The following is a 16,463-nucleotide window of genomic DNA, read 5'->3' as shown; positions in this document are numbered from 1 at the left end:
GCTCTGTTTACACGGCGGGGGGCACAAAAGAGTCGTCCGCCACACACCAGCCGGAGCATCCTCCCTCGCAAATCCCGCTTAGAGCCCAGAAGCCACGAACGCCGCCGGACTCGTCCGAGAGAACAAAGCAGTTCTTTCCAAGCTCCGTGTTGTTCCGTCGCCAAAGCCGGCGGAACCCCCCTTTTGAACACCGCAGCCGGGGCGGGAGCGCTGAACCAACCGAAGTAGGCCGGAAAACCCTCTGTTTACCACGGACTCAAACGCCGGCCACGGGAGAAGAGCGGCCTGGAGCTTGTGAAGGCTCACAATCTACGCCAATCGATCGGACAGCACGGGGAGCCAGTTGGAAAGCCGGCTTTCCGGTCAGAATTCCATTCGTCCGATTTCGTGAATGCGGCAGTTTTGAGGGGATTTATTGCGACTCGAAAATCTCGTGGAGGACGCGAGGAAGCTCTCAAAGGAAGCGTGACGGAGCGGCGTTTTAACAATGTAGCCAGGAAGACCGTCGACGAAACATTCCACTAATCCTCTGCGTTAATCAAGTCCGACGGTAACAAGCGAGTCAACGAGAGCTGGATGATGAGATAATGTTTGGATCTGGCATAGTAAGTCAACTTATTCGCGGGAGAAAAACGCGCGGTGTGCGATCATTGCGATGTAAACAAACGGTTTCTCTTTATTTTAGAAGGAAACCTTCAAATACTACGCAGGAAGTTTTTCGCCTAAGGGAAGCGGCGGTGCGTCGAAAATTATTGCTTCGTGTTGCCTCTTGAGGCCCGCTCAACGTTCAACCGACTAACAAACTGGAAATCACCAACTGCGAGAGACTTTCCCGCGTGAATCACGCAAAAGCAATTGATGAAATCACCAAGCCGCCAGCTAAAAATACACGCCGATGAGAAAAAGCACCGCATCGCAAAACAGAAGGGGAAAAGATTTGTAAAAAAATTCAGCGGCGCGTTGTTTTGGGCTGTTTTTGTACTCTAGGAATGACTCGCGTGCGGTCATCAATAAAACTGTCGGACGACCGCTACACAATCGCTTCTTGACCCGCAGGTTCGAGTAAAACGCAAGCGAAAAGTCACACTAACAAAGCGTGTCGGTACACCGGCTGTGCCACAACCAAAAGGTATATTCTCTCGGGACAAAACAATGTAGTTCTTGCAAAACGTCAGCTCTGCGGCCGCTTACAACGACGCAGAGTGCAGCTCACAGGTGGACCGCGGAGTCGAAGCGAACGCGGTCCACGAAAACGTATTGACATCTCAAAGCAAGTTTCAAGTCAACGGACGAACGATTCACTACGCGAACGACGCGTAAAACATGGGCCGTAAAACTCGTGTGCTCGTAGTCAGTCGAGAAAATACCAGAAAGTGTACTACTGTAAGGAAACGCCCGGCGTTATCTCGCAATTTGTATTTCCCCCGGTGGCATGTCCTGTTTTAAAGATTAGACGCACGTCGCTATTAGCATAACAGCCGGTGCCCATCGCAAATTCAAGTCGTGGCACGGGAGAAACGCCTTGAATGCGCAAAGCGGTGCGCTCCGCCGTGTGCTAAAACACAAGTGCTTCACTGTGTTGCAGCTTCTCAAGCCGAAACCGGCTCATTTATAGATCGCGCCAGAGGTACTATGTACGCCGCTTTCGGTTTTGCCGCATAGCCCGCACTTGAGTTCGATTAATCACACGCCGCCCACGGAAGAGCGAATAAGGTTCGACGCTAAGCTTGATACGGACGATAATTCATCATAATTCCGTGCCGGCGCTCCTCGCATTTATCCGAGAACGCGCCCTAATTATGTGCGAGACACGCGATAGCGCGGCCGGGAACAGACATGTAGTACGTAAACGTTTGCTCACCTCGAAGCCGAGCTGTCAAATCCTCGACGTTTCAGGGAATTCCTCGACGAAGTACAAAGTTGAGTCTCTCTAACAGAAAACACACACACGGAGCCGCTGTTGCTTGTTCACACTGTCAGGACTGCCGTCCAAACTCGGGGTTATAACCACCACAGACACCGACTACTTCTAAACGGGCCGAATTCTTGCGACGACGCTGACCGATGAGATGCGCGAACAAAATATCCGACGAGAGTTGGTGAGGGGAGGAACAAAACACGTACGGCGCTCCGAAGAAGAAAGTAAAATGGCTCAGAAGTGGCTGCAAAATCCAAACTGCCCGTGAAAACAACAATCCAGGGTCCGGTCACATCCTGCGAGATGCGAAGATCGGTGTTGGTAGAGCGGCAGAGTCGACGGGCAGAAGAGAAGGAGCAACAGGCCGCTGCAAAGCGACGACGCGCACACGACGTGTTCGAACACGCTCCCTACCCCGACGAACTCTGCCTTGCAACTGCCAAGTGCCGCCGGACTGAGAGACCGGCTCGGCAGACCGGAGAAGCGCGCACAGCGCGGAGATCTAGGGAAGGCGTCTCCAACACTGCCGGTACCTAGATTCCCCGGGGGGAGCGCGACTGTTCCCCAGATATCCCTACACGTCGCTAGGCGGAGTTGGAAAGGCCCCGTGGAGAGGGAAGTTTGTAGGCGCCAGCGACGGAAGTTTTGTTCTTTCATTCTTTTCAGAGCTTCGTCCTTTCCTTCTTCTTTCGACAAAGGAGAAGGAGAGTGGCGAAGAAGAGATTGAAGAAAAAGAAGCAGACGACAACAACGGTTTAGAACGAAAAGAAGCACAAAATCGCTCAGGAGCAAAGAAAGTGGAAGCTTCTCTTGATTTGGGTAGTGTTTGGATATTTTCGTTTTCTGTGGGTTTCCGTTGGAGTTTCCAGATAATAGAAAATAAGGGGGCACCGCGGAAACAGGGTTTGATGAAGAAAAGGTGGGTTTCCCGTAAAATGAAACGAATATAGAGGTTCTGGCATCCAGAACTTGAAAGGGACCGACTGACCGCCTTAGTGTGTCGCTCGAAATGATTGCATTGTCTTCGTCAAGACGAGGCATCGATGTAGCGTGACTCCAGCTCAAGCTTATAAAATGTTATTGCCTTTTTTTATATAATTATTGTGCCAATTTTTGAGGCACTCCTCAGAAATCGGTGCCAGTCACCAATTCAAAATTGATTAAAGAGAGGTTGATTTTGTATTAACAAACCAAAACAAAAGGATTTTTTTTTTTTTTTTTGCAGGCATTGCTAAACGCGAATGTCAGAGATCCTTTGTTCGCAATGTTTCAAACGGAGAATGAGTGCCGCACCGAGTTCCAGGTTCTTTTGAGTGAAGAGGGCACGTCAGTTTCGGCATCCGTCCCGTAGAAAAGCCCGTTCCCCGCCTGGTATTTACCTGTCGCTATTTGCTCAAAGCTAGTAGTAGCTTTAGCAAATAGCTAGTAGTAGCTTTAGCAAATAGCGAATCATGTGCACGTTTGCTTCATGCACATGATTCGAACATGTCTGCAGAGATTTTTTGCAAGGCCCATGTGGCATGCCATGCAAGAAAGAAGAAACAGACCTGTCTTTTTGCATGATGTAGTGGCAGTGAATCGCGTGCTAGCCTTTAGCGGCTTCCAGATTAGATAGCGCACTCTAAAAGAAAAGAAAAACACCTTTTTTTTTTTACGAAATTGTGCCGGAGCATGTGCCCATGAGACGCCACATGCAGTGTCGATGAAACATGTGCCGAAAGAAGTGTATCCCTGGAACGATGTCCACAAAGCGTCTTTCAACAAAACTACGAAGTTTGCCCCCCCCCCCCCCCCCTCCTCAAAAAGAAAAACAAATATGGGGTTTTTCTATTTTTAATTGCAGCAATATAATATGCATCGTCCGACGCTCATTTTCCGCCCATATGTACCGAACCAGTTGCCAAAGTTTCAAAGTGAACCGATATATTATTCAAAAAGTTATAACTAGTGATTTTCTGAAAATTCTCCATGTCTAAATGGCGTCCCTTCTCGCACCTTTACGGCTTCTGGTGCCATAGAGCCCCATCTATTCGAGAGCTCCCTCTGTCGGCCGCCCTTTTCCCATTTAAAAGTTTCAGAAAATCACTGATCTTTCGATTAAGATAACGGTTGGAGCTGAAACTTTACCGTCTGGTTGGAACCTCTAACGCTATATTTTGTATGGATAATGAGCGCTCGGCAATGCGTAATTTATTTTCGCAAAAAAAAAATATTTTTTTGGGGGGGGGAGGGGGGGGGGGGGCAGCCGGTATGCATGCTTCAATGGTTCTGCGATTCAACCGATACGTTACCACAACCTCTCCAAACAGACGAGCGATCGAAATTAACAGAGAACACGTTGGCGCGCTGGTGAACTTTCAACATCTTGAGCACCAAAGGACTGGACACGTACACAGACCCGTGTGTGTTTGTTGTCCACTTTTCTGTTCATAAAGCCACAATAGCAAATGCTAAATCACACAAAAGACAGTGTGCAAACGTTGGCCGAGGCGTCTTTCTTCTTCTAGTAAAGCGGTATAGGTACACTGGGCACAATGTACTTTCAAAGTACAGGGTGTCACAAAAGAAAATTTATACGGTCTTTTTTACCGCAAAAATAAACTAGGCATCGCCGAACGCTCATTCTCCGCCCAAAGGTAAAGCTAGAGGTCACAACCAGATGCCAAAGTTTCAGCCCGATCCGATAACTTAATCAAAAGTTAGTAGTGATTTTCTGAAAATTTCAATGGGAAAATGGAGCCCATTTTTGCCCGTTTTCGGTTTCTGGTGCCATAGAGCCCCATGTGTTTGAAAACTCGGTCGGCCGCCATTTTCCCATTGAAATTTTCAGAAAATCACTTATAACTTTTGATTAAGTTATCGGACCGGGCTGAAACTTTGGCATCTGGTTGTGACCTCTAGCGCTACCTTTGGGCAGAGAATGAGCGTTCGGCGATGCCTAGTTTATTTTTGCGGTAGAAAAGACCGTGTAAATTTTCTTTTGTGACACCCTGTACAATACAAGTACTAGTACACAATATTTCACAATAAACTTTCATTCCTCCAAAAAGTGTTTTTTTTTTGTTTTTTTTTTTTTAGCTGGTACGCATTGTTCCAAGTGGAATCGAGGGTGCATCAGTTATCTTAGGAAATGGCGGTGAATAATAGATAATGTCAAGTGGCTTCAGAGTTGGCAAAGCATTATTTTGCAGTATAAATTTTAACAAGACCAAATTTGTGGAACGTAGTCGGAAGTCGGAAGTAGCTCTTTCCTCGTAAAGTACCAGAAAATAATAGTTTAAGTGAAGTGCAAGATACGTACTCAGGAAATGCACTTCGAGTAAATTACAAGTTTTCTAAACCCAATTGAAGTAGTACTTTAAGTACAATGTACCTAGAGTACTTTCCAACACTGTCTTCTGTACTATATATTATTTTTATATGAACAGTGTGACTGCGCGGCGTAAGTCTCGGCTGTTCAAGATGTCGAACGACGCTCAGTGTCCCGTTTGTATACGTTGTTCCCTATTTAGTCATTACGCCCAACCGTCCCGGCAAACTAGAGCATCACCCGACTTCCTCGCACATGAGGAAATAATAGAAGCGGCGAGTTGTTGGCAAACAAGACGGCCGCGCGACTGCGCGCATTATAAAGCCTGCGGCGACTACGCACACACAAGCGTCTCTATAATTCCAAACCCAGGAACGGCAGTGTGGGAAAAAACAGCGGATCGCCCAAGCTGGGCTATACAATTACGCGTGGGTCAGAGATGCACGCCTTTGAGAACGACGGGGCGGTCGGGTGTCCAAACCGCCGCCGCCGCCGCTGCGTTGTTGCACGCACCGACTTGACGACGACGACGGCGAGGCAAGACTCAGCGCGCCCGCCTCGCGTTCGCAGGGCGTGAATCTGGGATCCATTCCGCGAGAATCGGCCCACGTTGAGCGAGAGAAACATTCAGCCGTGCTGTGTGCGCGCGTGCGTGTGCCCGCGCGTGTGTGTATATGTGTGCATGTGCGCGCATTCGGTGCTCATTATATATACGACGCCACGATTCGCGTGCTGCTTGGCGTGTGCGCGTGTATCGCATCGTCGCCTGGGAAACGGACCTAAGCAAGCTGAGCCTTGGGAAACAGAAAGGAGCGCAACTTTGTGGCGGAGTTTGGGCGATGCGTCTATAGCGTCTGGACGAAGTGAGAGTAGGGGCATTGGCCGTTTTAGAGCCGGAGATGGTAGGCGTCTTGAACCGTCAACTTCCTGGGTAACTTTAAGGAGATGGATGGAAGGGACTGACTGAGCAACTGCCGTTCCTCGGACGCGTGAAAAGGCCGTTCATATTGCGAGAATCTGCCGAAATGCGCACTGTGCAACGCCGTTAGCGCAAACAATGCGACTGCCATTGTTTGTTAATATTTGGTTTTAATCGAAAGGCCGTGATTATTAAAATCGCTACTGCGGTGGAAAGGGCTCCCTTAGGGCACAAACCTGAGTGGTAAAATTTGGTGCCTGCCAATAGACCTATTGCGTCCGCAGCAGTAACTGTTCTAAATCAAAAGCTTAAAACAAATGGCATCTTGCACGCGCGTTCGTCGACGCTTTAATTTGGTTATTTAATTCGAATCTTTATACGCGGAAGGCGAGCTCGTGCGGCGCGTAGACTCCCCTTCCCAGCATTCTTTTCGTCACAACGCCGATCTTTGATTGGAAAGATAAGTGGGTAGACCTAAACCTACCTTCCTTTGTCTCCATAGCCAAATGGCCGTGCCATAGCAGAAGAAAAAGGAAGCAAAGAGAGAAGGCAGAGCGCGCTCTTGGCTCGTGCCGTCCGGCAGAACGCCACAGACGAAGCAGAGAAGAAAGTGAATTCAGAACTAATATGAACATAACAGCTCTATTATCTTTCGAAGTGCAGTGCGAAAAAGCACCGCTCTTCTGTTCGCTAAGGTTTCGTACACTGTTCGCGCTCACAGTGTCGCGCACTGTAAGTTAGTCACCGCAACGAAAGGGTTTGCTTACTTATAATGAAAGCTTTTGTCGCTTCAGCTTTGATGCAGATTGTTTTGACAGTTTTATAGTGTGTATGGGATAGTTTACGACACAAATAATGATACTAATAAGATCGTCGAGCGAGCGTCCACCAAAATGTCGCATTTCCAAACCCAAAAATCTTGTTCTTTTTTTTTTTTCGATCCCTGCATCTGTTTTAATGTAGCTGGGCATAATATTGTCGCGAAGCTGAGCTCGCACGCGTGTTTTGTCTAGCTTTATTGTATTTCTTCTCCGAGGGGTCATTCGTCTCTACGGCACGTCACGTCACATCTGCTGGAGTCGGGAGGCACCGAGGCGAACGTGAACGCTGTAACCTTACACTTGTTTCTAGAGCTCCGCGTCGGAGTTGTTTTGAGGTAGTCTTGCTCCGGGTATAACTTCTCTATCTTCGAATGTGCTTTGTATTGTATATATCGCTCTTGTGAGCTTCGTTCGGAAGCTCTTTTGTCTTGTGCATGCGGTTGTCTTGGGGATCTTCATATTTTCTCTGGATTCCGAGCCTTTTGATTGGTGCTAAGAAAAGTCTCTGAGATTGGTTGGCAAAGTGGTCCCAGACTGCTGCTAAACTCGATATAAGCAGCCGCCCAGAGGCCCGCAGAGGACTTGGCCCCCGGATAAAAATCCTTGAACATCACCCTGCTTCTGGAGGCCAACCTTCACGTCCGATCGCCTCCAGCTGTGAAGTCTTCCGCCCGCTAACTTGCGAATTTGGGACCCCTAACTGCTCTGGGGAAGTTCGGCTCGCCCGCCTTTGTGCGGATCCTTGCTTATCAAGTTGGGCTGTTGACACGGGCCACCCGCAGGAGGTGTGGTCGAGGAGGACGCCAGGGGAAGTTGTCAGAGGTTAGGAGTAGTGCCACTAAATAAGCTACACTTCAGAGTACCGACACTTGGCCATATTGTGGCTTAAAATCATGGTAGCCAGTTATGGGAAGCCTTTATCTGAAATCACAGGAAACGCTTTACCGTCCTTGACAAATGTTTAAACAGTTCGCAGCAAAGCAAAGCAATATTACATGAGCTTCCTAAGACCGAATCTAATGCTGAGAAAGTCACACTTTTGAATCATAACGATCGGCAGTGGCGTCTGCTCTGCACAAGCACCAGAATGGCGCCGCTTATAACAATGTCGGGGAACGGAGTGCCGATATACTTTAAGCACAGCTCATTTAGTGACTCTAGCTAGGAGTATTTCCCCCAAAAGTTTGTTGTCCAATTGTCCATTGCGTTATAAAAGGGTTTGTCACATATTCGTTGAATGAACAGTTACATTTAAAGCGACTTATTCAATGACGTAAGACAAAACATTCAATTTCAACTCCCCGGGATGCACCGCTGTCGCGATGCATTCGGGGAAGTTTAGTCTTTCTGCACGTGCAACGACCTCGCTTGAGCTTTGCGCGAGCCGTGTCCTGCGCTGCCTCCTGTCCCCTGTGAACTAATGTTATGGCGGCGTCATACATGCGCCGAACGCAAGGTGAGATCGGTCTATTTAATCTCTTCACTACAAAAGTGGTGGAGGTGCACTTTATTTGCTTCGTTACAATACAGTATGACGCACATTAAAGACCGCACGGCTAGCGGCCGTACTGCACTGGCCGAATCGCCCATCTGCATTATGTAACAATGTACACATCGACATGACGCTTTTAAAAATTCGACGTACTCACAAGTTTTTTTTTGTTTTTTTTTGTTTTTTTTAGCAGGACAGGTTGGTGGTTAGCAGTATGACGTGGAAGAGTTCACGAGGTGGGAAAGCCGCTTTGAAATTCCTCATATTGTTTGGTAGCGCCGTCTCAAAACCAAGAGAAAAGACTTCAGGTAGCGTTACTGTTTTACCAATAAAGATAAATCAAATCCCAACAGAGTCTCTATAAAACAAGGACTGATTCACCTGAGACTGAGAGCCCTGACCCCCGCATAACTAACAATGTAATTGAAACATCGGCTTTGCTCCTGATTATTTTAGGATATTCTGCCCCGAAGTCCTTGCCTCGCCGTCTGTCTGTTGCTTTTTTTTTTTTTTTTACACATGTTGTTAGTGCCTCTTTCCCCGCAAAACTTTCTCCCGCCCCCCCCCCCCCCCCCCTAAAAAAACAAACAAAAAAAAAACGGAACAAAGCGGCAGGTTCTTTTCTCACAAAGTTACATCATGTTGCCACCTTCGCTGATTACAAACGACACAATCGTGCGGCAGATATAACCGAGGCAGAACCAGTTTTTCGTAATATTTTGCCTCTCTCCTTCGAATTGAAGCACGAAACCGCGTAATCCGGGGGAAAAACAAAAACAAAACGAAACTACGAAGGGGGGCGTTGCTCTAAAAGGTATAAAACACCGATGGACCCCAAAGCAAGCGTCAAACGTGAAAGCGGACAAGAGAAAACACGCCGCCGACTGCACAACTCGCTCGTGCACCATTAGCACTAACCGTCCGCGCTGCCAGAGGGAACACGGGAGCGCAACAGGACAACAGCAAACAACGCAACAACACAACCGGCGACGAAAAAGCATGAACTCCGTGGCAACGCGATGAAATGAAATGGGAAACGCCACACTTCCTTCCAGTGCCTCACAGACGCCGATTCGTGAGGCAGAGCAAAATAAACAACAACAACAAAAAGAGAAAGAGTTTATGACGCGCTCCCAGGCGCAGGGCGACTAATGGTTTACCTCTTGTGTTGCTGGCGCGGTGGCAAAAAGGGCCCCCTTTTGGGATCTTATGACCGAGGAAAATGAGTTTTTCGTGGGAATGGTGTTTCTACGTGCATTACCAACTGTCCGCTTCTATGCTCTCTTACTATTACCAAGTCCTCGGCTTCTATACAGACGCGCTTGCAAGAAGAGCAATGTACCGGCGCGAGGCGCCGCACGGCGGGTGTATTCAGGAACTTTGGGAGAAACGCATAAAAACTTAAAAAATATGGGTCACGGGGGTTCGAGCTTGGCTTTCTTTCTGCTTCCTTCCTTCCGTGATGTCGCCTGTAGCTTTGCATCATGACGAGTTTTCTGCGGTTGCAGGGCTCTGTTGCTTCGGATTGTGTTCGTGTAATGACCCTCGAAGGTGCTTTGAGGGTTCCGGAATACGTTTGTCGACTTTTTGCAACATGTTTACGGCCACGAATCGCTTAATGTTCGTCGATTTTTGGAATGTTCTGATCTGCAGGCTTCGCAAATAAAGTTTAAACTTAAGAATTAAAAAAAAAGAAAGAAAAAAACAACTGTTTTTGTGCGGACGGCGTCTCATTTGTTGACGAAAAGTTTCGGCTGGGACGAGATTGGGGTAAGAACTCAAAAGTAAAACGGGGCGTGAAGGGCAGGCTGGACATCGATATGTCTTAATCTCAAACTACAGTCTGTTGAAGTTGAAGGTGAGCACTTTGGTTGATCTATACAGCAGGGGTCTCCGAACGTTTTGGCTAGAGGGCCAGTTTGTGTACCCGTTGCTGCCTCAAGGGTCGCAAATTTGATAAGTTAATATGCACGAGGAAATACTAAGCAAATAGGCCTAGATAAGCATTTAAGTGCCAAAATATAAACTAAAGCAAACATAAAAATGTAAGGTGCTCAAATATATATACTTTAATTTTAAGCGCAATGTTTTTTTTTCTATTTATGACATTACAAAATAATTGTTAGCCCGACGACTTATCAGACATTACTCAAAGCGCATACAAAATTTGGCATAGTCTCACAGATGATTTACTAATGGAAATGGTAGATTAGATCAGATCGCTGTACACGATATGCACGAGAACGCAAAAGAATGTTCTCATAGTTAAGCAAACATGAAGCAGGGGACTTTGAATAGGAATTCTGGCGATGACAATGTTTCAATAAATAATATGGCGAGAGAACCGGCGTTCTGATGCATGTTTCTAGACCTTTGCGAAAAGTGAATTTTGAGTTACGAGCGAATTAGAAGCGAATTGTGCTTTTGGCCGGAAATTTTCGAATCGAATATGGAATAGCTTCTCCAGGATATGTTCACTACTGCACCCGGCCTAAATGAAAACTCATCTGAACTCGTAAAGGTTATTCCCAAGCTTCCACTTGTCCATATCTCAGCTAAGTTAATTTTAATCTAGTTATATTTATGGCCTGCAACCACAGAAACTCTATCGCCTGGATGCATAACAACCACAGTTTAATTTTTGAAATATTTACTTTAGCGTAGATATCAACATTCACAAAGTCTCCGTTTCCTTTTGCATGCACACGCGCGCGCGTGCAGCATCCTGCTTGAAGGAGCTAGGGGTTCCCTCTTAAAAACAAATGACTAAACCGAGGAAAACAATTTTTTCTGCCTAGTTGGACAGGCATGTTTCAAAATAAATGTTCGTCGAAAAAAAAAAAGTTATGCCCAATATTCATGTTACAATTCGAATTTTTCGATTTGCAGGCGAAACCGAAATGGTGCCCTTGTGGGATGACGATGATAGCATTTGTACCCAACTTGTGTGAGCTCCAAGTTCGCTGGACCTCAGAGCGCACACTAGATGAGAACACACGCTTTCATCGTCATCCCATAGGGGTCTAATTTCGGTTTCGCCCAAAAATCGAAAAATTCGTATTGTAACACAAATATTTGGCAAAAACATTTTTTTAGGGCAAACACTTTTTTTTTTAATTTTTGACAAACATTCATTTTGAGACATGATTGCCCTAAACAGGTAGAAACATCTTTTTTCTAGATCTAGTGTTTTTTTTTTTCTTTTTTTAAGAACGTGATTACTTTTTTTTGGGATTTCGAGATTTGTGTTTGTTCTTTATCCCACTTGTCCCCCTTCTCCAGGGTTTATTTTCGTCGTGACTACTATATTTGTACTTTTTCAAATGTTGACCGCGGCAGGTTAGCTCCGTTGAGCGCGCTTCTTACCGAGCACCGGTGCACTGCGGAGAAGCAACGCTCGCGGGCGCGAGCTCCGACGGGTGTTGTTTCTCCGCAGTGCATTGATGCTCGGTAAGAAGCGCGCTCAGCGGGGCTAACACTTCGCTCAACGAATCAACACTTCGAAAAACACGGATACCAGGGTTAATCTCGAAGCGAATATCGAATAGCGTATTATTCGAAACTACTATTCGAAATTTCTATTATTCGCACAACAGCTTTCTCTTATTCTTTCTGATATCTTCGTTCGCGCTTCTGGTGCGTGTCATGGCACAAACGTTATTACAAGAGCTTTTTTTTTGCGTTGGTTGTATCATGCTGCGGGCCCCGGGTGTCACTTGAAAGAACGCGGCCATCCGCGGGACGTTCGGAAGACCTCCTCGCGCTGGGGTTTGGAGACCCCTGATCTACAGAAAGGGCTTGGTAGACGCCAGTGGCCCAGTTTTGGCAATACTACCTACAAGACACGGTTAACGCACCCCCTCCCCTTTTCGCTCAGAAAAAAGCAACAACAACAACAAGAAAATGTCATCAGTACTGGATCTATGCAGCTTGCGCCAGCATGGACACCAGCGCGCCTTGCAGCGTCTCACAACGAGTGCGACGCCAGGACGCGGCGACGCCGAGACGCAATTATCTGCCGCTTGGCGGCGTACTCACGTCCAGCTTCAGCGTGTTTGCCGCTCAGGGCGCATCGGAGATCTACTAACGATGACGTCATGCTCAGGACTTCACTTTTATGTTTCCCGCGTTCTTCTTCTTTTTTTTTTTTTTTTTTTTTTAAGCTGCAGTTAGAGATAGGCGGGGCGTGGCGACTTCCGAGCATCTCATTATTCCTGCCCGCAGTCAATGAGATTGCGGCGTTAGCCGACATCGAACGCCGAAACAGATTATTTGAGGCCGTAGTCACACTACAGTGCCCGGCAACGCGTCTCCGACTGGTGCGTTCAGCGTCCCACTACGTCCATGCATCGTGGAAAATTTGACAGGACCGTAATACAATGAAGAAACAGAACCCAGTCAGTGTCGGCCGAATGTCTTTTGTATGATGTATAAGCGGTGTGACCTTGCTCCCAAGCGCATGTTTCACCATGTCAAATTTTGTGAAGCTCTGAAATGCGTGCTTTTTGTAAGGAGGCAATCGTTTTCCGGGAACATGGAAGCGGAACTTTTCCCGCACATAGCACGTTGCAACGGACTGTTCGCGACTCAAGTGGCGTGCATTTGATTTCCGTTCCTCTTTCACATTTTCGCCGCCAGGCTACATACAGTGTACTAGAATAAGGAGTATTCACTGGACGCCATATTTGTGGGTGCTGTTTAGAGCGCATGCTCAGAACGAACTCACATTTCTAGGTTGCTAAGACCGGCAACCTTGATGGTGCGGAATGCACGTGGCAAAGGAACTGTGGAAGCTCGCCATGAGCACGCGCTCAGCAGTCGCGCACACGGCTATGGCCGCCAGTGAATACTCCCTATACGGGGTAGTGTTTCGGACCGGCGCGACTCAGCAAATGGGAGCTTGTGAAGCTGCGCTTGGAGACAGCAATCGCGGCGCTGCATGCAGCCGACAGGGCAGCAGAAACTTGCTGCGATTCCCACGTGCGGCCGCACGTGCGCGTGCACGCGGTGCACGCTCACAACCACCACCATACTGACCCTACTGCCTGCTGATGCGCCAGTATCGACAACTATCGCGATCTAGACCACTCGCATAACGCGAGTCGCTCCGGTCCCAACACTACTCCGTATTCTAGTACACTGTACAGTACAGCCATGGCAGTGCGAAATCTTTCGCCGGCCGTCTCGATTTTCGACAGGTGCGAGCTCCGCGCTTCGAGAAGTCGCGTCTTTGCCGCTCGGTCTGCGTTCTCGTTTTAGTGCTTTCATTGTGACTTTGAAAACCTCGCAATATTAACGCATATTGTACTGCGTGGAACGTATTTTTGACGTCTAATATGTTTCTCGCGGTAATTGATCGCGTACATGATAAATTAATGTGGGATAGGCTCGCGTTGCCCCATCTTGCCTACTGTAGAGGGGGGGGGGGGGGTAGAGAGAGAAACGGGTAAAGACATTGTGAAGTTGCTATGGTGACGTTTTCTCCGCCTCCTACCCCGCTAGAGAGAATAAAAGGTTTCATTTAATTTCAATCTATTTATCTCAGCATTTGAAAGCGGAATAAAACTTTGCTCGTCCCCGCGGTGTAACAAAACGAGAAAAAAAAAAAAAAATAAAAAAAAACCCACGGTGTTTAGTTGTTTAGTTTTTGAACTGCGCTCGGGGAACTATCGGAAAGCGTCTTGGCAATCATTTTCATGTAACGAAGCAAAATTTTTTATATCTTCAGGCGTATCCATCGCTCCACTACGGGAGTATTTCGAGGCCCTTAATCTTACGGAAAAATGCAGTTCCAGATGTCATTTGGAACTGCACAAAGATCATCGACCTGAAACCTTCAAAAACATAAAAACTATAAAAAAAATTAAAAAAAATAGAGACTCGTTCTTGTTACGAACAGCGAAGACGTGGATTTCGTAGAATCATCTCTTGCCGCTTCGGTGTGCACGAGTCAGCGACGATGCCACGTCGCAAACTCGGAGGAAAGGGCGAGCTGACGAAAGGCAAAGAAAAAGTACAAAGTAAAAGAAACTAAAGCCGAAAAGTGGGCGGAACTTGTCTCCATGGTTTACATGCCGATCTACATGCCGGGAATAAGAAAGCAAATTGTAGGAACACGCAAAGAAAAGAGAAAAATAAAATACGTGCGAGAAATAAAGAAAAAGAGCATCCGGGCTTCTTGCGATCCATGGCACACCAAGATTCACAAAAGCGGAAGCGAGCCCAAAGTAAAATAGAACAAAATGGTCTAGCGAGATATTAGAGCGAACCTCTTTTTATTTTTACGCGCCGCCCTTTTTTTTTTCTCTCAAGCTTTTTAGTCGTCCTTTTATTTTATGTTTGCTCTTTTTGACTATACATTCACCGCTCTGAGGACTAATAGGGGCTGACCATAATTATCCCTAATGTTGGAATTATGCGTTATTAAAGCGTAGAATAAGAGCACATAAAAAAAAGGGGGGGGGGGGGGGGGCGCCGACGGCAGTGGACTGGACAAGGGAGAGAAGGAGAGGCCGCGGTCGTTGCACGTCCAGCGTGCAATATCGATTTTGAAGCAAAGAAAATGACGGAGGAATCCGCCTTCCCTATTACCGCACCGCCTTCCTCTGCCCCCCTTCCTCGTTTGCCTAAGCTCTGGGTGCAACTTTTTGTTTTTTGGACACGCGATTTGTTTTATAAGCTATTCATTAGTTTTTTTGTTGTTTTTTTGTATACTTTTAAAGCACGTATACTGCAAGCAACACACGCACGGACGAGGAGGACAGCACAGGTGGCCTTGACTTTGAAATTGGCCTCCCTGTGTGTATAATTTATGCGTGGCGGAGATTCGGTCGCTGCCTTGCGCTCCCATCGCGACGCATGGCCCCCCCTCTAGGTTCACGATCGACGGATGTGTATACTTGGCGCCACGGGACCAACGAATAAGACCTAGAAGGTAAGGCCTGCTGCCCCCCCCCCCCCCCCCACACACACACACGTCATCGCTAGTGAGTGGATTCAAGCGGCACATCCTACCTTGCTTCAGTATCAGCGCCATGCGCGTCTCGCAGCTTCTCACTACGGACGTGACGGTAACACGCGGTGAAAGTCAAGACGGACGCGTCTTGCCGGTTTGCGATGAGTCTAGTCAAGCTTCAGAGTGTCTACCTCTTGGGCCGGGTCGGTGATCCACCAACGATGACGTCATGAGGCGGCCTTGTCTCGTATGTGGCATTGGACCAAAGGAGGAGCACGATGCATATGCATAGGTAGCGGAGGGCAAACAAATTGTCGCATGTGTTCACGCGGCACGAACATGACCCCCCCCCCCCCCCCTTAAAAAAAAAAAAAAAAAAAAAAAAAAAAAGTGAAAAACCAGAAATAGGCACACGAATCTGACTCAAAACAGCTTTCCGGTCTTTTCGAAAATTCCAGGTCGTGTCAGTGCACCTCCTTTTACACTTTCATTCTCTTTCTGTATTTTTTTTTTTTTCAAGATTGCGAGGCATGGTACCTTTTTTGATGTGTTCATTTCCATCGTCGAGTCCACCCTTTCGTTCACAAAATTAATGTGGACCGTTTTGTGTGACCATCTCAGGAGGTTTCCGGTGGAGGAATCTCAGCTCCTTTGATGACGCACCGCGCGTGAATGCGGTGCCCAATTCTTCTTGGAAAATCTCTCTATACGCGTGAATGCGATACCCAATTTGTGCCGGAAGTCGCCCGCATCTCGATGTTAAGGCAAGCGCACTGGCAAATGTAAATGTGTAGTACATAGGAACCTGGGGACAGATATTTCGAAGCGAGTTTACTCTTCTTCGAATCTCGTATCAGAGTGAAACTGTGACCTAATATTTCATAGATTCGTTTTGCGTCTCTAAGAAAACACAAGAAGTTATGAAAGAAGTCAGCAGCCCAGATACCAGGTATGACGAACACTCGTCCTTACATCGGAGTGATTGGGCCTCTAGCGCGATTCGGTAATGTATTGGCGACGAGACCTTTCGGTGGCTCCGTCCTATGAT

At 47.3% G+C, this 16,463-nt stretch overlaps 1 protein-coding gene across 1 annotated transcript in view; it reads right to left on the bottom strand.

The window, feature by feature from the left end:
• The window catches only part of LOC8036364 (plexin-B), a 138,748-nt gene extending 136,311 nt beyond the window's left edge, over positions 1-2,437 (bottom strand). Inside the window, exon 1 of the mRNA XM_042291695.1 lies at positions 1,862-2,437. The gene's annotated coding sequence lies outside the window, so the exon portion shown is untranslated. The remainder of the gene's footprint in view (positions 1-1,861) is intronic.
• Between the last annotated feature and the right edge of the window lie 14,026 nt (positions 2,438-16,463).

The sequence above is a fragment of the Ixodes scapularis genome, unplaced genomic scaffold, assembly GCF_016920785.2.
Source record: "Ixodes scapularis isolate PalLabHiFi unplaced genomic scaffold, ASM1692078v2 PGA_scaffold2__306_contigs__length_199485367, whole genome shotgun sequence".
In the NCBI taxonomy this organism is placed as follows: domain Eukaryota; kingdom Metazoa; phylum Arthropoda; class Arachnida; order Ixodida; family Ixodidae; genus Ixodes; species Ixodes scapularis.
This window is presented reverse-complemented; position numbering and strand designations above follow the sequence as displayed.